This window comes from Balaenoptera borealis, assembly GCF_965194805.1.
Source record: "Balaenoptera borealis genome assembly, chromosome: 4".
NCBI lineage: Eukaryota > Metazoa > Chordata > Mammalia > Artiodactyla > Balaenopteridae > Balaenoptera > Balaenoptera borealis.
In genome coordinates this window covers 12,929,290-12,952,195 of record NC_138861.1, presented here as the reverse complement: position 1 = coordinate 12,952,195, position 22,906 = coordinate 12,929,290, and the positions used below count along the sequence as shown (strand labels likewise).

Below are 22,906 nucleotides of genomic sequence, written 5' to 3'. Positions count from 1 at the left end.
ACTCAATGAAATAACCCATGGTTAAGGTGACTGGGCCCCTGTGCTCTTCCCTGCTGTGATTACTATAATTGCCCATTTGTGCACCTATCACCAGGCTGGAAGTATAAAGAAGAGCTCCAATTACTTTTTCTCCTGAAAGTAATCTATTTATTCTCTTGGTGACTTCACTATTTTCATGGCTACAAATATTTTTATTTAGTAAGATCCTGGTAATATCAGTAGCCCTGAGCTCTTACTGTTACAACTTATACCTACTTCTTTCGTTACCTACAGCACATTTCTTACTAAAAGTATAATCGCAGAGTAAAATATTAAATGTTCAATTCTTTAGATGTATGTGGCATTTAATTTTCCATGGAGAAAGATATAAATTAATCATTTTAGAATTAAATCATATTCAGCCTGGCTAACTTACTATGTGCTTCTTCTTTCTAAAATAAATGTCAATAAAAAGTTAAAACTGTGGGATAGGGAGGGTGGGAGTTAGGGAGATGCAAGAGGGAAGAGATATGGGAACATATGTATATGTATAACTGATTCGCTTTGTTATAAAGCAGAAACTAACCCACCATTGTAAAACAATTATACTCCAATAAAGATGTTAAAAAAAAAAAAAAAAGTTAAAACTATTTCAGGAGAAATAAGGGAAGAAGGTTGACCCTTAGACACATGTAAGAGAATGAAAGACAATATTGTTACTGACCAATCTAATAATCAAGAAAGTCTGAAAAAAATAGATTGTTCAGCTTTAGAAATATTTACTGAATATTATTACCACTCTCTTGAAATCTAGGGAAATTGCAATTTATAAATTCAGTTGCAACTCTTCTAAGCGCAAGATACTATATTTAAATTTTGTTTTATTTATGTTGTAGATTCTCCATCTGGTAAATTTTGCTTATTTATTTTCTTCATTGTAAGAAAGAAATTTGCTTTCTTTGTACACTGATAGCTTGAGTAACAGTAAAGTAAAACATTTGACATTGACTTTTTTCAAAATAGATTTTACTCTATAACAATGCTGATAAGGAATTTGGAGGCTCCTCTACCAATAAACAAATATGAGAAGCATAAAAGTTTACTGATGCATTATTTTACCTAGAAGTAATACATTTGTTTATTTTCAATTAACTAGAAGTGCTAGAACATATTTTGGTATAGTGGATGAAATAAAAAGCTTGTTTTGCATAGCTTTCCTGAAGAAACAAAAAATGCTTTTACACTATAATGTTAAATTTACAGTAGAGGATTGGAGTTCTAATTTCTATGAGTCTGGGTTATAAGACTACATATGAGGCAAATATCTTTCATCTGTTAAAATAATTATTTCTAGACAGCTGTATTAGTTATTGACCATGCAACATAAAGCTAGACATGATCTACTGCCTTAGGCCATTCCCTTCATATGAAGTGTTAAATGTCTTTTAAATTTTATTTATTTATTTTTATTTTTGGCTGTGTTGGGTCTTCGTTTCTGTGCGAGGGCTTTCTCTAGTTGCGGCAAGCAGGGGCCACTCTTCATCGCGGTGCGTGGGCCTCTCTTGTTGGAGCACAGGCTTCAGACGCGCAGGCTCAGTAGTTGTGGCTCACAGGCCTAGTTGCTCCGCGGCATGTGGGATCTTCCCAGACCAGGGCTCGAACCCGTGTCCCCTGCATTAGCAGGCAGAGTGTCGACCACTGCGCCAGCAGGGAAGCCCTAAATGTCTTTTAAAGATTTGTTTGGCAACTAGACAACAGTTAAAGATATCATTAGTTCTTTTTCTTTCTTTTCTTTTTCCTTAAATTAAAAAGAAGAATGTCAGCAAACTCAAGTTTTCAGCGTGGTAGGATAATAATTATTTATCAATTTATTAATGAAAAATAATCATATTTTGCATGACCAGGCAGCTAGCATTGAAAAGAAATTATGCTGAATATATATGTGCATATGTATATGAGTACACACAGGTATATCTGCCACCTCAACTGTGCTACCACTACCATCATTACAAAAGCAAAGCTGCTGGAGTCGCTCTCCCTGACCCAACATATGACCCTTGATAACTTATTTTCGGTAGATTCTGTATTTATCTATTCAAGAAGATAAATAGTGTGACTTTCCGGGAATAGAAACTTTTTATGAGGAGGCCCTAGGTCCTGTACCCTCTTAGGCATAGTCCTGGGTAGCATTCTGGGCCTTTGGTTATGTTCTTAAATATTAGCACCAGGTAGAAATCCTTTAACTCAGTAAGTTCAGCAAGAATCTCTTTAGTAGATTAGAAGGAGAATGATAATTTGTAAAATCTTCAAGTAAATTGATTATTTTAAAATGAACAATGTAATTGTCTATAGTCATTACAATAAGAGAATATTTTAAAAAGAAACCACTGTCTGCTTTTAATTTGCTTTCCCTCAATTTATCGTAAATGCAATTCCTCTAAAGTAATTATGCTTTTGGTTTTAACTGTAAGTTACTTAGTAGTCCACTAGATCAGGGTTTCTACACATGCCTTAATAAAAATGTGTTTTCTGAGACTTTTCTAACAAATTGAATTGAAATTCCAGGAGACATTTTAACAATCTCTGTTTTTAACAAGGACACTTGATATACCTTTTCATCAGGTAAATTTGCAGGACACTGCATTAGACTATTGACTTCAAGTGACCAGGGACAATTGCCTGCCCATAGTAAGTGCTTAATATGTATGTTAGAATGAATGGCATTAAGACAGAGTTCCTTTTTCCAGGCTAGTACTACTTCTAATAAAGATTGCCTGCTTAAGCAGTGATTGGCATCTACAAGCTGCAGTAGATACTTATCTAAACTTCTGTTTATTGGATGGTTATACGTTTGCCTCAACATAACATAGGCAAACATTTACAAGCTTCACGTAAGGCATTTCTTCCCATGGAATCCCCTACCTCTGAGTTTAGAATAAAAACATACCAAATATATATCTGTCCTACATGTTTTCTCTTAATTGTTTTTCTTTTCTCAGTCCTAAGAAAGAGATAAAGAGAGAGATCATTTTCCAAATACTGAAATCTTCTAAATGGTTACATTTAGGTGGATATCCATCCACTAGTCTTCATCATGACTCCTCTGGTGTATCTTTACTCTTCTGGTAGCTACTTAGTATACAGTATTACCCCCAGGATTTTTTCCTTTTTATCATTTTTTTCTTTTCTATCTTAACTTTCATTTCCTCAGTTTAAGTGGGAAGTATCTGCACCTAACTTAAACATTAAGGTGAAGATTAAATAAGAGCAAACATAGCATTGGAAAAAGCAGTCTCACGTGCACAATCCTTCCACCCCTACTCCGCTGCACATACCTGGATTTTGGGCCTTAAACACTTCCTTACCAAGAAGTAAAGAACCCATACAACCTGTGTCAGGCTTCTTGCCTGGTGTGGGAGTATCTTTCCCTGTTGCAAACTCAGTGAGCTTTCCTTTGTTCTGCTTAAGCATGTAAATCAGTGGCCCTCAGGCACTCCCTCAGCTTTCAGACTCCCTGAAGATGTGTGTGCATCCTTTTACTGCAGCACAAGATGGGTGCCCTTTGTTGGCTGCCAGGGGAATGCTATAGCCATGGAGGGCACACACTATTGGAGGTGACTTTGCTCTGTCTCTTCCCTACATGACTTCAGTGTTGTTCTCTCCAGTGCTTGACTGCATTGTGTTTTCCTTGGCAACTCTGATCCCAAGATGCAGTGTTGAGTCCTCCCATGGGATTGGTAACCAGTGCATGGTGTTCTGCTTGACACAAAATGTCTGAACTTCAAAGAGTATTCATTCATAAGTTGCTTTCTCAATGGAAGTTATTTACCAATTTTGTCATCTACTAAGTGGCATAACCCTCACCAAATTAATTTGGTCTGAGCCATTATTTCACGCCTTTCTTTAGGAAATACTTCTTAAAACGTACAAAACATAATAAAAGGATTGTGAACCATTTAACAGTGTAGTTTTCTCCAGAGGGTATTAACTTGAAAAAAATTCCAACATATTTTAAAATAATTTTCATGACGATATTGTCAATACCTGGTTTGGCTTCAAAAAGTTGGCTAGTGTACTTCTTAAATCTTCTATATAAACATAGATTACTAAAATAAACCTAAACTGAGTACAGCATAGCATTTGCTTAGCCATCTGTTATATTTATATAACCAGTGTCCGGGCTGCTTCCTGGGGTTCTACAACTTAATCAAGTGCTCTATTTACACAGTCATGAATTCCCTCAGAGCTGCCTCTAGTGATGAAGTTTACATTGCTAAATTTATCAGTTAGTTCTAGCTACTCGCCAATCAGTTAATAAAACTGGAAAGCTAGGTCAGAGAGGAAAATCTTAGTTAAAATTCCTTTGACTATCTTAAGAGATTATTTTAAAATGCTGAAATTGTTGCATTCCTTCATTTATTTATTTATTTGTGGCCAGTCTCAGAACAATTTGCAGCTATTGCAGAGACTCAACTGAAGTAATGGAATACAAAGGAAAGGGGCTGTATATCTTGTAGATATAGGAATAAAACAATAAAAACCTTATAAAAAGTTGGTCTGCTTTTTATTACACCAGTAGGTCTAAATGTTTTCAGTGATAACATACTCATTCACAAAAAGATCCTTTGTTACTTAAGTTCTAATTAAAACAAGTGCTGCACTGACTGTTGAGTTTTATGTATGCATATACATATATCTTTTATACATACAGATACGTATACATTATATTTATGTTGATATATTTATATTATATATATTTGTGTGTGCATATATATTTCAAACTAGCACTGCTTTGTTACTTATATTTTGATAAACATTTTATTCTACATGAAGGATTACTTTGAGTGAAACTGAGCCCCCCAAAACAGTTCCTCTGCCAAGTTTATGACTAACCTCTTTATCCGAAACATTATTGCCTTTCATGTCCAATACGTCTTCCCCTCACGATTGAGGAGTATCAAAAAAAGGGGGGATTGAAACCAAGCAGGACCCTCTGGGGTCCTCCTGAGTACAAAAGTCTTACTGTGTCCCCCATTTTTTGTTTGTAGGAAAAAGGTTTCAGCCTCCTAGACTTTCCATGAGTTCCAAAGAGTAGACTCAAACAGTTACTAATTAGAAGAGTGAAGGAAGGCAGAAACAAAGGAAAGGCAGTCAAGAAACAATAGTGCAGCAATGGGGCAGGGTCCTGGTTCCTCCTCAAGGGATGTACATAACAATATATCTCTGAGTTCTTCTATAGGAACTAAGGCCCCCACCTAGGTGGAGGATGGTAACTTCAAGCTGAGAATAAGCTTGTGGACCCCAGACTGGTTGGATGCAGAAGGCTGATAATTGAGATTCCTGAAACACCACCCTGTTATCTCACCACCAACCAATCAGAGGAAGGTTACACACCCTGCAGATCTCCCGTCATATTTTGTCTATAAAAACTCTTCCCTGAAAACCATTGGAGAATTTTGGTTTTTTTAGCATGAACTGCCTGTTCTCCTTGCTTTGCCCTGCAATAAACCTTTCCCAGATGCTCCAAACTCTGATGTTTCAGTTTGTTTTTCCTCACTCTGTCAGGCATAAGAACTTGGGTTCAACAACATGAGGACACGGTTATGTAATCCTCCCTGACCCCTATCCCCAGACCTAGATCTGTGTGTTTGTTTTCTTTTAAGTGGGAAACTCAAGTTAAACAATGATTATGAAAACAAGGAACAGAAATTAAGTTACTTCAATTTTGTTATTCCATGTGACCACTTGGAGATTTTTTTTTTTTTAAATAATAAATGTTCTTAGAACAATTTTAGATTTAAAGAAAAATTGAGCATAGACCCTATGCCCCTCTCCGCTGCACAGATATTACTAATATCTTGCATTTGTGTGGTACATTTCTTACAATTAAGGAACCAATATGATTCTTTATTATTAACTAAGGTAATTTTTGTTAAGTTTCCCTCTTTGTGTTGTAAAGATCCTTGGGTTTTGAAAATGCATAATGTCATTTATTCACCTTTATAGTATCAAACAGAATATTTTCCATGTCCTAAAAACCCCTGTGTTCCATCTAGTTATCCCACCCTCCCACCCGTGAACTCCAGGCAAAGGCTGACCTTTTTACTCTTTCCATAATTCTTTTTCAGGATGTCATATTCTTTGACATTTGACATTTGACATTGTAGTAGTCTTTCGGACTGGCTTCCTTTATTTAGCAATTTGCATTTAAGGTTCCTCCATGTCTGTTTTTTTTTTTTTTTTCTTTCTAGTTTTGTTGAGAAATAATTGACATAACATCACTGTATAAATTTAAGGCATACAGTATGATAGTTTGATTTACATATATTGTGAAATGATTACCAAAATATATTTAATCCATCATCTCAGAGAGTTAAAATAAAAAGAAAAAGATAAAAAAGGAAAAAAAAATTCTCCTTTTGATGAGAACTCACAGGATTTACTCTCTTGACAACTTTCCTATATGCTATACAGCAGTGCTAGCTATAATCATCATGGTGTTCATTCCATCCCTAGTATACTTATTTGTCTTATAACTGGAAGTTTGTACCTTTTGACCACCTTTCTCTAATCTCCCCTTCTCCCACACTCTGCCTATGGTAACTGCAAGTCTGATCTCTTTTCCATGATTTTTTTTTTTTTAATATTTCACGTATAAGTGAGCTAGTATAGTATTTATCTTTCTATGTCTAAATTATTTCACTTAGCATAATGCCTTCAAGACCCATCCGTATTGTCCCAAATGGTAGGATTTCCATCTTTTTATGGCTAAACCATATTCATATATGTGTGCATGTGTGTGTGTATGTGTATATATATATATATATATATACACATATATTCTCTCTCTCTTTCTCTCTCTCTCTCTATATACACATATAGTCTATATATATATAGAGCCACAATTTCTTTAGTCATTCTTCCATTGATGGACACTCAACACTTAGGTTGTTTCCATGTCTTAGCTTTTATAAGTAATGTTGCTATGAGCATGGGGGTGCAGATATCTTTATGAGTTGGTGTTTTTGTTTCCTTTGAATATATTTTCAGAAGCGGAATTGCTGGATCATATGGTAGTTCTATTTTTAATTTTTTGAGGAGCCTCCATACTGTTTTCCATACTGGCTGTACCAGTTAACAATCCCACACAGTGCACAAGGGTTCCCTTTTTTCCATATCCATGCTAGCATTTGTTAAAGCTTATCTTTTTTTTTTTTTTTTTGCCTCAAACTACTTTTTATTTGCAACTACATGATTTCATGCAATTCTTCTAAACAATGACATAAAATAGATTTCCTTGTGTATAAATAACTTACATACTCTCCATAAAGTAAATGCTCAAAGGTGCTAGAACAGATCGTCCACTCCTACAGTGTTCTCATATCCAACAGAGTTGATGCACAATATATACTCAAGTCCAATATTAAAAACTCAGGCACTTGACTAACTTTAATAAAGTTTCTCAAACTATATCAATATATCTAAAGTGCATATATATTTTTTAAGAAAGATTATTCTCAATAACTTCTCTATAAAAATAAGTTTGATGGTTTAGCCCATCTAACTTTACTACTTTGAGTATGAACTTTTAATATGCAGTCAGGCTTATTCTACCTTCTCTCAACATGACACCAACAGAATCAAGGCAGCTAGTGAGGTGCTAACATGTGAGGATTAATCCAGTGGTTCCGGTCACAATGCATTCCAGGAGGAGGTACCCATGTTACTGGACTTGGGCGATATGGTTTATTCTTCCTTCCCTGATTTGGATAACCAAATGGAACAGGTGGAGGGTAGTGACTTTGATGAGCATTCCCTCGGTACATTCCTGGTTTTTTTCTGGGTAAAGGGTGCCACATTGGAAGAGGCGGGAATTTCAGCTCTGAAATCTGGTACACGGGGCTGGGGGTCGCAGCCCCTGAATTGGGTTTCACTTCTACTTCCTTACTTGTTTCTTCATCTGAAGAAGAGGACCCTGAATGATAATCAGAGGTAACCTTATCACTTTCTTGGAAATGGTCACTTCCTTGGAAATCTCACTTTCTTGGAAATCTCATCCTTGTTCTCATCCTCATTTTCAAAGCTGGCAACAATGAATGCATTGTTTTTCTCTCCATACCGACAGCACACCTCACATGGGTCCACCCATAGAGTGAGTTCCTTTGGCAAGCCCAGGTCACTGTACAAAATGCAGCAGCTGTTCTCACAGGCTTTCAGGACATCAGGATCAACTCTCTGAAACGTATTGACACGAATGCATCTGTAGGCCTGTCCTTTTGATGGTTTTTCCGGATACCATTGATTTTTATATTTTTCTTGAAGTATTAGAGTCAATTTCTCAGCAGACCTCTCGACTGCTTCTTTTTTCAACTTATCATGTTTTCGAACTAGCCTTGTGAAAAAGAAGACTACGGCAGCAATTTCGTTCTTCAACTTTCCCGCCGCCGCCTCCGCTCTGGGGCCACCGATTCCCTCCTGGCCGGGAACCGAGGGCGCCGCCTCAGCGGGCCGGCGCTCGGCGGCAATGAGCGCGGCGAGCCTCGTCTGGTCGTCTGGCGCGTGCGGCTCCCGCGCGCTGAGAGGGCGGGCTGGTGCTAAAGCTTATCCTTCTGAAAATGTCCATTCTAGCAGGTAGAAGGAGATACCTCATTGTGGTTTAAATCTGTATTTCCTTATTGACTTGTGATGTTGAGCATCTTTTTATTTACCTGTTGGGCTTTTAAATATTTTCTTTGAAGAAATGTTTATTCAGATCCTTTGCCCATTTTTCAATTTTTTTGGTTATTGAGTTGTATGAATTATTTATATATTTTGGATATTAATCCCTTACTATATATATTGTTTGCAAATATTTTTTCCCATTCCAGAAGTTGTCCTTTCATCTTGTTGATGGCTTCTTTCACTGTACAGGACCTTTTTATTCGCTGTAGTCCCAACTGTTTGTTTGTTGTCGTTGTTGCTCATGCTTTAGGTGCCATATCCAAAAAATCATTACCAAGCTCATGTCAAGGACTTTTATTCCTACATCTTCTTTGAGGAATTTCATGGATTCAGGTCTGACATTTAAATCTTTAATCTATGTTGAGTTAATTTTTGTGAGTGGTGTAAGATAGGGGTCCAGCTTCATTCTTTTCCATGTGAATATCCAATTATCCTAACGCCATTTATTAAAAAGAGTGTTTTCTCTCCATTGAGTATTCCTGGCTCTCTTGTCAAATATTAGTTGACTATATATGCTTGGGTTTATTTCTGAGCTCTCACTTCTGTTCCATTGGTCTATTTGTCTTTTTGTTTGTTTTTTGTTTTTTAAAGATTTTGTTGATGTGGACCATTTTTAAAGTCTCCATTGAACCCATTACAACATTGCTTCCGTTTCATGCCTTAGTCCCTTGGCTGTGAGGCATGTTGGATCCTAGCTCCCCAGCCAGGGACTGAACCTGCACCCCTCGTATTGGAAGGCAAAGTCTCCCACTGGACCGCCAGGGAAGTCCTGGTCTATTTGTTTTTATACCATTACCATGATGTTTTGATAAATATAGGTTTAGGGTATAGCTTGAAATCAGAAAGTATGATGCCTCCTGCTTGTTCTTCTTTTTCAGGATTGCTTTGGCTATTCAGGGCTTTTTTGGTTCCATATAAGTTTTAGGATATTTTTTTTACTTCTGTAAAAAAATGCCATTAGAATCTTGATAGGGATTGGATTGAATCTACAGATGGCTTTCTGTTAGTATTGACACTTTAATAATATTAATTCTTCCAATCCATGAACATCAGATACTTTTTCATGTATTTATGTCTTTTTAAATTTCTTTCATCGACTTCTTGCAATTTTCTTTAGTTAAGTTTATTCCTAAGGACTGTATCCTTTTTGATGCTGTTGTAAATGGGATTGATTTCTTTATTTCTTTTTCAGAAAATTCATTGTTAGTGTATAGAAATGCTATTAATTTTTATATGTTAATTTTGTGTCCAACTTTACTGAATTCATTGATTAAATCTAACAGTTTTTTGGTTGTGACTTTAGGATTTTTCTACATAAAATCATGTTATCTGCAAATAGTGACAATTTCGCTTCTTCCTTTCCAAGTCTGATACCTTTTATTTCTTTTTCGTGACTACTCTAGGTAGGATATAGTACTTGCAATACTGTAAGTTGAATAAGAGTGGTAAGAGTGAGCACCCTTGTCTTGTTCCTGATCTTAGAGGAAAAGCTTCAACTTTTCACCACTGAGTATGATATTATCTATGGACTTGTCATATATGGCCTTTATTATGTTGATATATGTTTCCTCTATGCCTAATTTAAAGGGTTTTTATCATGAATGGATTTTGAATTTTGTCAAATGCTTTTTCTGCGTCTGTTGAGATGATCACATGAGTCTTTTGTTTCATTCTATTAATGCGATGTATCATATTGATTGATTTGCATATACCATGGTTAAACACACACACACACACACACACACACACACAAACCATCTGGATAAGAAACAAGGAACATTGGATATACAAAACAACCAGAAAATAATTAACAAAATGCAACAGTTAAGTCCTTACCTACCAATAATTACTTTAAACATAAATGGTTTAAATATACTTTCTATCCCTTTCTCTTCCTCATCTCCTTCTGAAATTCCCATAATGCAAATATTGTTCCTTTTCATTATGTCCCATAATTCCCATAAGCTTTCTTCACTTTTTTTTCTTTTCTTTTCTTTTTGTTTCTTGTCTCACTGGATAATTTCCAGTGTCTTATCCTCCAAGTAGCTGATTCTTTCTGATGCATGGTCGAGTCTACTTTTGAAACTCTCTATTGAATTTTTCAACTCAGTTATTATATTTTTTAACTCTAGGATTTTTTTGTTTGTTTGTTTGATGTTTGCTGTGTGCTTGTTGAATTTCTCATTGAGTTTATGCATTGTTTTCCTAATTTCATTTAGTGGTCTGTCTGTGTTTTTTTGCAGTTCACTAAACTTCCTTAAGAGGATTATTCTGAATTCTTTGTCTGACAGTTCATAGATCTCTGTTTCTATAGGGCGAGTTATCAGGCCTTTATTAATTTCCTCTGTCATATTTACCTGATTTTTTGTGATCCTTGATTCCTTACATCAGTATCTTCACACTCAAGTAACTGGGTTCCTCTTCCAGACTTTACAGATTTGCTTTGGCAGAGTCAGTTGTTCACCAGTTGGTTCATTTTGGGTTTCTGTGTGTGTCTGCTGGTAATATCTTTGGGAAGATGGGTTCTGCTATTTTTGAGTGAGGCAACTGTTGAGCTCTGAGAATAGAGATAGGGGGTATGCCACTGGCTGAGAATAGTTGAATAGAACTTCTGGCTTGGTTCCCTACCCAAGTGAGGCTGGAAGATGGGCTCCACAGTTGCCTGGATTCTCTGGTCATGCTTACTAGATGGGAGTGGATACTATATTCAGTAGTAGACAGGGCTATGAATTGGCTTCCCTGCTCTGGCAGGGCAGAAGGATGGGACCAAGATTTGAAGAACCAAATCAGGCTACAGTGTGTGCACTGAATTCTTTGGTCATGTGAGGCCACTGGTTTTGCTCTGCAGGTGGGGGAAGCCGTGGGCTGTGCTCTCTATTCAAGTGCCGCTGTATGTAGGGCTACACAGCATTCTGTGTGCTCTGGTTGGGTTCCCTGGTTAGACAGGCTGAAGGCTGTATTCAGTGATGAGCAGGGCTATGCATTAAATTCCCTGCCCAGGGGCAGTGGAAGAAGCAGCTCTAAAGCTGGTAAAGCTCTTTGTATATTGTCTTAACAAAGCTGACCACACCCCAAGTTCCCTGACCGACAGGGCCACTGACTTTGTTTTGGAAACTATCAGTCTTCCCATCTGCCTTGCAGCTAGGCTGTGCAGCTTCTATGAGTTGACGCCAGCCCTTCTGGTTAGATGGGGCCAGAAAACACTTTCCACAGTGAGTGGCCTGTGATTCAGCTCTTTGCCTGGGTGAAAGGGGGAGGGGCTGTTCCAGACTAGACTCAATTTCCTACACAGGCTCTCCATTTGGGATGCACCAGGAGCTACCCTCAGCCTTGGCTGTAAATTAATCCTCCGTCTGTGTGTAGCATGGGAATGTTCCATGCTAGGTACTGGCTTTACTTTAGGGCCGATCAGTTCTGCCCTTTTGCCTTTGACTCAAATGCCACTGAGCTGCACTGTTTCCAAGAGTTGTAGCCTGCCTTTTGGTCAGATGGGCCTGAGGACACTCTCCATGGTGTGGGGTTGGGGTGAGTCTGTGACTCAGCTCCTTGCCTGGGTGTAGGAACACTGGGCTCTAGGGCTGGCAAAACTCCTCATTTGAGGATCCAAATCAGGCAGGTCTGTACCCAGCCAAGTTCCCTCAACAGAGTGTGCCCCTGACTTGATTCTGCAATGAGCAAAGCCACAGGGTAGTATTACTACTTGGGTTCACAAGTGTGAACTTGGTCTGCTAAGATCTTTGTGCTGGCTGTTGCAAGCCCTTCCCTCTCACCGTCATATTTCCAGTGGTTCAGCCCTGCAGATTCCCCTGCAATCCCTGTGGTGCGACATCAGAGTAGAGGCTCCTGCAAAGCAACTCACGATGCTCTGTGTGTGTGTGTGTGTGTGTGTGTGTGTGTTTGTGTGTGTGTGTGTGTGTGTGTGTGTGTGTGTGTTTTTGTGTGTGTGTGTGTGTGTGTGTGTGTGTGTGTGTGTGTATGGGGCTGGTTGTCCCTTCTGTGTTCTCTTTTCCCACTAGAGCAACCAGAGGCTTAGAGGAGACCTTTCCACATGGTATTCTGCTGGCATGGGGGAGGGGCAATACAGTCTACATGTAGCCACTTTTCTTACCCTTCCAATGTAGTCTGTCTTGGTTTCTTTGTTGCAAGGGGTGCTTCAACCTCACCTCAAACCTTGCAAGGTGTTTTAGGATTCTCTCAGTGATGCCTTGTTCTTAAATAATTGTTAGTTTTTCTTCTTGTTAAGGGGAGTGAAGTCATGAAAAACATATGTTGCCATCGTGGTGATGTCAGTCCTCCCTCCATGTCTTTTTGTGGCTTGAGGCTTGTTTCTTTTTGTTGCTGAGTGATATTCTATTGCATAGATGTACCACAATTTGTTTCATCATCAACCTTTTGAAAGAAAACTTGGTTGCTTCCAGTTTTAGGCAATTATGAATAAAGTTGCCTCAAACATTCATGCGCAGCTTTTGTGTGTGGAGGTATATGTTTTCAACTCATATGGGGAAACACCTGGTAGTATAGTCGTTGGATCATATAGTTAGACTATGCTTAGCTTTGTAAGAAACTGCTAAACTGTCTTCCGACATGGTTGAACCATTTTGCAATCTCACCAGCCATTAACGTGAGTTCCCTGCTGCTTCACACCCTCACCAATATTTGATATTATTAGTTTTAATATTTAAAAAAAAAATTCTAATATATATGTATCTCATTGGTATCCCATTGTTTCATTTACAATTGCCTAATAACATATCTTGTTGAGCACTTTTTCAGATACTTATTTACCACCTACATATCTTCTTTGTCAAGGTTAGGATATTTTGCCCATTTTTTAATTGACATGTTTATTTTCTTATTATTGAATTTTAAGAGTCCTTTGTGTGCTTTGGACACAAGTTTGTTACCAGATATGTGCTTAGCAAGTATTTTCTACAAGTATGTGGTTTGTCATTTTGTTTTTTAAGTGTATTTTGCAAAGCAAAGTTTTTCATTTTAATAAATTCCAACTTATCAATTTTTTCTTTGGATCATGCTCTACTTTACACCTTCTCTCCTCTCTAACTCTTCCTTTAAAATTTATGATTTCCAATTAGAAGATCTCTAGGGCTTCCCTGGTGGTGCAGTGGTTAAGAATCTGCCTGCTAATGCAGGGGACACGGGTTCAAGCCCTGGTCCGGGAAGATCCCACATGTTGTGCAGCAACTAAGCCCATGCGTCACAACTACTGAGCCTGTTCTCTAGAGCCCGCGAGCCACAACTACTGAGCCTGCGTGCCGCAACTACTGAAGCCCGTGCACCTAGAGCCTGTGCTCCACAACAAGAAAAGCCACCACAATGAGAAGCCCGCACACTGCAACACAGAGTAGCCCCTGTTCTCCGCAACTAGAGAGAAGCCCGTGTGCAGCAATGAAGACCCAATGCAGCAAAAAATAAAATAAATAAACTTTTTTAAAAAGAATTTCCGGCTTCCCTGGTGGTGCAGTGGTTGAGAATCTGCCTGCCAATGCAGGGGACACGGGTTCGAGCCCTGGTCTGGGAAGATCCCACATGCCGCGGAGCAACTAGGCCCGTGAGCCACAATTACTGAGCCTGCGCATCTGGAGCCTGTGCTCCGCAACAAGAGAGGCCACGATAGTGAGAGGCCCGCGCACCGCAATGAAGAGTGGCCCCCGCTCGCCGCAACTAGAGGAAGCCCTCGCACAGAAACGAAAGATCCAACACAGCCATAAATAAATAAATAAATAAAATTAAAAAAAAAAAAAAGAATTTCCTTCCTAAAAAAAAAAAAGATCTCTAAAACTTACCATATGGGCCTTGTATTAGTTTCCTAGGGCTACTGTAACAAATCACCACAAAAGAGTACAGAATATTCTCTTTCAGTTTTGGACACTGGAAGTCCAAAATCATGGTGTCAGCAGGGTTATTTCTTCCTGGAGGCTCTGAGAGAGCATCAAGGAGAAACCAGCTTGCACCTTCTACATTTTACTTTGAAATCTGCTCAGGTAAATGTTCAAGTTCATTCCTTGCGAGTTCTACTTACCACCCAATAGTTGAACACAATTCAGCCGATTTCTGATGCTTTATAACAAGAATCACCTTTCCTCCAGCGTCCAATAACGTTCTTCATTTCTATCTGAGACTTCATTAGAAAGACCTTTCATATTCTAGCAGTGTTTGGTTAATGATTAAATATATATACACACGAGTGTTTGTGTGTGTAAATGATAGAAACTTTATAGCTCTCTTCACTTCTTTCTGAGTCTTCACCAGAATCAGTTTTAATGTTCATATTTTTATAAACAGTTACTTCAAGGTAATCTAGGCTTTTTCTGTCATGTGTTTCAAAACTCTTCTAGCCTTTATCTACTACCCAATTCCAAAATCACTTCTGCATTTTTTAGGTATTTATTATGGCAGCACCCCACTTTCCAGTATCAAAATCTGTATTAGTTAGGGTTCTACAGAGAAACAATAAGAGATTTTATCCATATCTATTTATCTATATCTGCCTCTGTGTCTATTTCAATATCTGTGTCACCTATCTATCTATCTATCCATCCATCCATCCATCCATCTATGAAGAGATCTATTTTAAGCAATTGGTTTATGTGAGTGTAGGAGTTTACAAGTCCAAAATCTTTAGGGCAGTTAACAGGCAAGAAACTCAAACAGGAGTTGGTACTGCAGTCTTGAGGCAAAATTTCTTCTTCTCATAAAGATACCAATTGTTAGACGAGAACCTGTGCTGTTCCAGTATAAGCTCATCTTACTCATCTTACCTTGATTGTGTCTACAAACTTCTTATTTTCAAATAAGGTAACATTCACAGGTACCAATGGTTAGGACTTAGACATATCTTTTGGGGGGGCAAAATTCATCCTGCAACATGGTACAAAATTATATCATGAGTATCAAAAAACTAAATAAAAGAGTGCATCATTTTCTAGTGAACCTGATAATAAATAATAGAAAACTATTTTGCATTGGTTTGTTTTTTAAAATTCAGATTGATAACAAGATGAATTTTGTGGTAGGTAAATGTCACCTACCAACACCTTGAAAGACCAATAGAGAAACCTGCTAATCAAGAAAAACTAAGTTTATTAGACTTACTGCATTAAGGACAGATACTAATCTTAATAGATTCTCAAAAAGAAGAAATTAGAGAAAGGTATTTATAGTTTTAGGTGCTGGACTGGGTGATTTGAAATTGGGTCTTAAAAGTCAGAGAACTGGTTGAAATTGTACAGTTTCTACACTATAGATTTGGATTGACTTGTACTGTGTGAAGAGGATTTTGAAGTGAAATTTGATGAACAAGGGGGTTTAAATAGTTTAAAGTCTACTCTTCCAGGGACAAATATTTTATACCAGGAAATATGTAAGTATAAATATATATGTGTGTGTGTATGTGTGTGTGAGTGTACATAATATATTTTTAAGCTTTTATACATGGAAGCATCTCAAAAGTGTTTTGAGTCCACTAAAACTCGAGAGAATCAAATCTTCCTAAGCCAAAGTATTTTTCAAAGGATCATATATTTCAAATATTATAGACTCTTGAATTTACTAAGATCTAAAAAAATATAACAAAACGAAAGGAATCCTTTGAAAAAATAGAAAATGGAGTCAAGAGAGAAGTGGCCACAAAATGATAATATTTTGATAATTTATAAAAAAAAATTTACTTCTCTCTTCCTTTTCCTATCATTTAAAGAGAAGCAGCAATACATATGGACACAGTGCAAAGGAAAAATTGATAAAATATAAGTCAATATCACAAATTAAAACATTACACGTTTGATAAATGAACAGTAGTTTCAGAGCTCTATGCATATAAAATATAGTTACATTGCCTCAGGTCAGCAAACCAGGGATTTTTTTCCTCCACCGTTGCTCTCTGCCTGCCCCAAGTACTGCTATTTCTCGAATAGAGTTGTCTTAATTTTCACAAACTGTCAGGCAATGAGATATGCCTTTTTCTTTTTATATTTATGGGTAGCTAAAATTCCTGAGGGGATGAATTACTCAAGATAGTTAAAGATGGTAAGACAAGAAGTAATGGCCCGAAACATGGAGAACTCTTAAGCTAGATAAGATGAAGAAATTCTTAGTCATGAGGTCAATGAGGCAATTTAATAGGGTGCCCTGGGAGGTAGTCAAGATACCATCACTAAACACTATTCAGACTCAAGGGAAAATTAAAAAGACAAGCTCTGGGTAGGAGAATGAGAAATCATACATTTTTAGACAAGGGAGAAATAATCTATTATAGGCAAACTAGGATGCAGCTTTTAAATAGTGGGCCCATGTGAAAATGTTAATTCTAATTGGAATTAAAGTATCACATCTTAAGAATTAATTATACATTTTATGGGCAGAAGACCTAAATAGACATTTCTCCAAAGAAGATATACAGATTGCCAACAAACACATGAAAAAATTCTCAACATCATTAATCATTAGAGAAATGCAAGTCAAAACTACAATGAGATATCATCTCACACCTGTCAGAATGACCATCATCAAAAAATCTACAAACAATAAATGCTGGAGAGGGTGTGGAGAAAAGGGAACACTCTTGCACTGTTGGTGGGAATGTAAATTGATACAGCCACTATGGAGAACAATATGGAGGTTCCTTAAAAAACTAAAAATAGAACTACCATATGACCCAGCAATCCCACTACTGGGCATATACCCTGAGAAAACCATAATTCAAAAAGTCATGTACCAAAATGTTCATTGCAGCTCTATTTACAATAGCCAGGACATGGAAGCAACCTAAGTATCCATCAACAGATGAATGGATAAAGAAGATGTGGCACATATATACAATGGAATGTTACTCAGCCATAAAAAGAAACGAAATTGAGTTATTTGTAGTGAGGTGGATGGACCTAGAGTCTGTCATACAGAGTGAAGTTAAGTCAGAAAGAGAAAAACAAATACCGTATGCTAACACATATATATGGAATCTAAAAAACAAACAAACAAAATGGTCATGAAGAACCTAAGAGCAAGATGGGAATAAAGATGCAGACCTACTAGAGAATGGACTTGAGGATACAGGGAGGGGGAAGGGTAAGCTGGGACGAAGTGAGAGAGTGGCATGGACATATATACACTACCAAACATAAATTAGATAGCTAGTGGGAAGCAGCCACATAGCACAGGGAGATCAGCTCGATCCTTTGTGACCACCTAGAGGGGTGGGATAGGGAGGGTGGGAGGGAGACGCAAGAGGGAAGAGATATGGGGATATATGTATATGTATAACTGATTCACTTTGTTATAAAGCAGAAACTAACACAGCATTGTAAAGCAATTATACTCCAATAAAGATGTTAAAAAAAAGAATTAATTTTACATTTTAAAGTGATTTTTAAAGGCTTCAAGCAATATTTATTCAACAAATATTTACCGAGTCTCTACAATACGCCAGGCACTTTTCTAGACTTATTTAATATATATCTATAACATCATACATGTACATAGAATATAGGTTTCTAATAAAATACACTGATGACCTCAGTTGGTGACCTCAAACAACACATGTACTTAAAATACACTAATGCTTCACTCATGTAGTAGCACACAGCAATATATATTAGTACTTAATATATATTAATACATTATACATGTTTCTATGAAAACGGCATGATGTTTCTTAAGTGCTTTAAATTCTGTCAATCAATATTGCTTAATTTTTTCCTACTGTTTTATTATGCTATTCAACAGAGATGATTATAATTATAAATTATAATTTATTTTTACAGACTAATTTCTTTATCCTATAATAATTAAATATAAAACCTGTATTTTAAAAAACTGTGCTTCTCTAAGTAATGTAAGCAACATTTCATTCAAGGATTTTATTATGTAAAGTTAAAGCAAATTTGAGGTGTAAAAAGTGCTGTAAAAATCACTAAATATTTAAATTATACAATTTGATTAGTTGTGATATATGTTTACACTTGAAACCATCACTGCAATTAAGATAATGAACATAACTGTCCATTCACAGTGCTTTTTGTAATTTCTTCTTTTCAGCTTTCCCCATCCCATACCCATCATCAGGTAACAATTGACCTACTTTCTTTCATTATTGATTAGTTTGAATATCCTATAATTTTATGTAAAGGAATCATAAAGTATATATTCTTTCTTGTCTGATTACTTTCACTCAGCATAATTATTTTGAGATTCACTTATGCTGTTGAATATATTAATAGTCTATTCCTTTTAATTGCTCAGTAGTATTCCATTGTACGGATATACCATCATTTGATTGTCTATTTACCTGTTAATGGTATTTTCGCTGCTGTTAGCAGTTTAGGGCTAGTAAAAATAAAGCTGTTATGAATATGTATGTAAAAGTCTTTCTATGGACATACGCTTTTACTTATTTTTTTCAATACCTTGGAGTAGAATGACTGGGACCTACATTTAAAGTTTATGAAACTCCCAAGCTGTTTGCAAAATATTGTATCATTTTACATGTACCTAGCAGTGGGACATTTTTACTATGGAGTCATTCTACTAGGTGTATAGTAGTATTTCACTGTGGTTTTAAATGGCATTTTTCTAATGACTAATCGTGTTGGACATATTCTATATGCTTGCTTGCAATCCACATATCTTCTTTCATTAAATGTCTCTTCAAATCTTTTACACATGTTTAATGGCTTATGGGTTGTCCAGTGTGTGACTTGAAATTGTTTTTTCATTCTCTTAGTGTCTTTCCAAGAGCTTAATTTTGATAAAGTCTATTTAACATTTATTTATTTAGTTGATCATACATTTGGTGTCTAATAAATACATTTGTCTAACTCAAGGTCACAAAGGTCTTCTCTTATGTATTTTTCTTGAAATTTTAAGTCTTTAGTTTTACACATAGATCTATGTTACAATCTGAGTTAAGATTTGTATATGGTGATAAATATGGGTCAAATTTGTTTTTTTTTAATATATATATATATATATATATATATATATATATAAGCATTTGCTGAAAGGGCTATTTTTCTCCAAGAAATTGCCTTTATACTTTGTCAAAAATAAATTGCCCATCTATGTGTGGGTCTATTTGTTGACACACTACTGTGTTCCACTGATCTATTTGTCCATCTTTTCCACAGTATCCACTCTCTTGATGACTGCTACTTTCTCGTAAGCTTGTTGGTAGCTACACAAAGCCTCCTGGGATTTTGACTGGGATTATGAGAAATCTGTAACTCAAAAGGGGTAGAATTAACCTTTTAAGTATACTGCTGTATTAACACTGCCTATCTCTCCATGTATAAATATTCTTTCTTCAGTTTATTCAACAATAATTTATACATTTTAGCATATAGGTCTTTTACAACTTTTATCATATTTATCCTTAATTATTTAAAAATTTTCATGTTCTTTTAAAAAGTATTCTTTTTCATTTAAAATTTTCATCTTTTTATTGTTAGTAAATATAAATTATAATTTTTTTATGTCAATCCTATATATTGCAATCACTATTGCGTCTTGCAAAATGCAATCACTATTTCTAATAGTTTTTTGTAGATTCCATAGAATTCTCTTCATAGATGATTATGCCATATGCAAACAAGTAGAGTTATTTCTTCTTTTCCCAAATTGATTTGTTTTATTTATTTTTTTGTTGTTTATTGCACTGCCTAGAAGTACAAGTTCAATGTTGAGTAGCAGTGTTGAGAGTAGCACTTCTTTTTTTTTTTTTTTTAAAGAACCATTTTGGGTTTTTTTGATTTTTATTTATTTATTTATTTATTTATTTATTTATTTATTTATTTATTTATGACTGTGTTGGGTCTTCGTTTCTTTGCAAGGGCTTTCTCTAGTTGCGGCAAGCGGGGGCCACTCTTCATCGCGGTGCGTGGGCCTCTCACTGTCGCGGCCTCTCTTGTTGAGGAGCACAGGCTCCAGACGCGCAGGCTCAGTAGTTGTGGCTCACGGGCCTAGTTGCTCCGCGGCATGCGGGATCCTCCCAGACCAGGGCTCGAACCCGTGTCCCCTGCATTGGCAGGCAGATTCTCAACCACTGCGCCACCAGGGAAGCCCGAGAGTAGCATTTCTTTCTTTCTTCCTGAACTTAGCAGGGAAACCATTCAATTTTTTATAATTAAGAATGTGAAAGAAAGAAAACCTATAGGTCTTTCCTAGTTTCCTTTCTCAGGTTGAGGAAGTGCCTATATGTATGTGTGTATGTGTATATATATATATATATATTTATTTATTTATTTATTTATGGATGTATTTTGTTAAATGCAATATCAATAAATATTGCAATGGGGTATTTTTTATAAATATCCAACATACTTTTCAATGTCTCAAGTTGTACTCTCAGTCCAAGCAGGTTGAGGATTCTGTTGTATCACATGGGCAATGTTTATAGGATTTTGAATGAGATAATGACTTGAACAAAAGCATTAACATTCTTCTCTTTATGTGACTCAGACATTACCAGAGCTTCATAGAAGAAAAAAGGGCAATATAAATGGCAAAAAAACTTTGAAATTAAATTGTAGTCCTTTTTGGGTACATTTATCAAAACATATTACAAAGGTAATAAAGAGAATAAATATTATTATTTGCTTATCAAGTTTGTAAATATTATTACTTGTAATGCACAGTGTTGATGCTGTTATAGTAAATGAAGCACTTTCAGAAACAGCTGGTAGGAGTGAAAATTAATTGAAGTTTTGCGAGACAATCACAATATCCTATTAAGTAAAAATCCGGTTACAAAACAAAATACACAGTATAGTCATATTTTTGTAGTATAGGTAACTGTAAAACATCTCAGAAAATTATTAAAACTACATGTAATGCATACTTATAGATTATCTGAATGATTAATTATATGAATTATTTTTGCTTTCATCTCTGCAACTTTATGTTTTTGAAAACTTTGTACAACAGCCATATTGCAAGATGTGTTTTTCAGAATAGACTTTGAGTAGAGATTAGAGTGCGAGATATTTACTATGGAGTACTCTGGGGATTAAAGCTTTTAAAGAAGGAAAGAACACAGAATTGGTCAGAGGAAGAAAGCAACCTGTGATTCAGTTTCAAAGAAAACCTCAATCAACATGCAGATGTTCTGAAAGGGAATAATTTACTTGCCAAAGAAAACTGCTCAGGGTTATTTTCTGCAAGTAACAACATGATTTTTAATGTCACAAATTATGCTTTCTTCATAAGCAGGATGGTGACTTTACTGAATCACATGAGAATTATTTTTAGGAGTATCCAGACATCAGGTTAAGAAAAATGACTTCAAAGCAGCCATTATAAAAATATTTTAATAACTAAAGGAAACTATGTTTAAATAATTAAAGAGAGGTATTATGACAATCTCCCATCAAATAGAGAATATCAATAAAGAGATGGGAATTATAAAATAGGAATCAAATGGAAATTCTGGAGACAAATATAACTGAAATAAAAAATTCACTGGAAGAGCTAACAGTAGGTTTGAACTGGCAGAAGAAAGAATCAGCAAACTTGAAGGTAGATAGAGATTATACATTTAGAATAACAAACAGAAAAATGAATGAAGAAAAATGAACAGAGCCTTAGAGAAATGTGAGACACCTATTTAAGCACACCATCATAAGCATAATGGGATTACTCACAAAGAGAGGAGAGAGAAGATGGAGCAGAAAAATATCTGAAGAAATAATGGTGAAAAACTCCTAGAAATTTGATGAAGAATATTACTCTACACAATCAGTAAGCTAAATAAACAAAAAATAGTGTATATAAACAAAGAGATTCACACCCATACATTTCACAGTGAAAATGTTGAAAGCCAAAAACAAAGAAAAAATCTTAAAAACAGAAATAGAAGAATGACTTTATAAGAGCTGATAAAGCAGTCCAGCAATGTTGACAGATACAAAATCAAAATACAAAAATCAGTTACAGTTCTCTATAGAAGTAATGAGCTATCTGGAAATAATATTATGAAACATTTCCACTTAACCTCAAAAAGAGTAAAATATCAGGAGTGAATTTAACAAAAGAAATGTAAATGTACATTGAAAATGACAAAGAATTGTTGAAAGAAATTAAAGAATAAATAAATGGAAAGACATTTGTGTTCATGGATTAGAACACTTAATACTGTTAAGATGGCAATATCCCTCGAATTTATCTACAGATTTAATGCAATCCTATCAAAAATTCA

At 36.0% G+C, this 22,906-nt stretch overlaps 1 pseudogene across 1 annotated transcript; it reads right to left on the bottom strand.

Annotated features, from left to right (window-relative positions):
• Positions 1-1,597: 1,597 nt before the first annotated feature.
• On the bottom strand, positions 1,598-14,861 carry LOC309628507 (protein BTG3 pseudogene; annotated as a pseudogene). The gene is made up of 2 exons: positions 14,797-14,861; positions 1,598-8,554 (listed from the first exon to the last, which is right to left on the bottom strand). The product of its transcript is annotated as a protein BTG3 pseudogene (transcript).
• Positions 14,862-22,906: the final 8,045 nt, after the last annotated feature.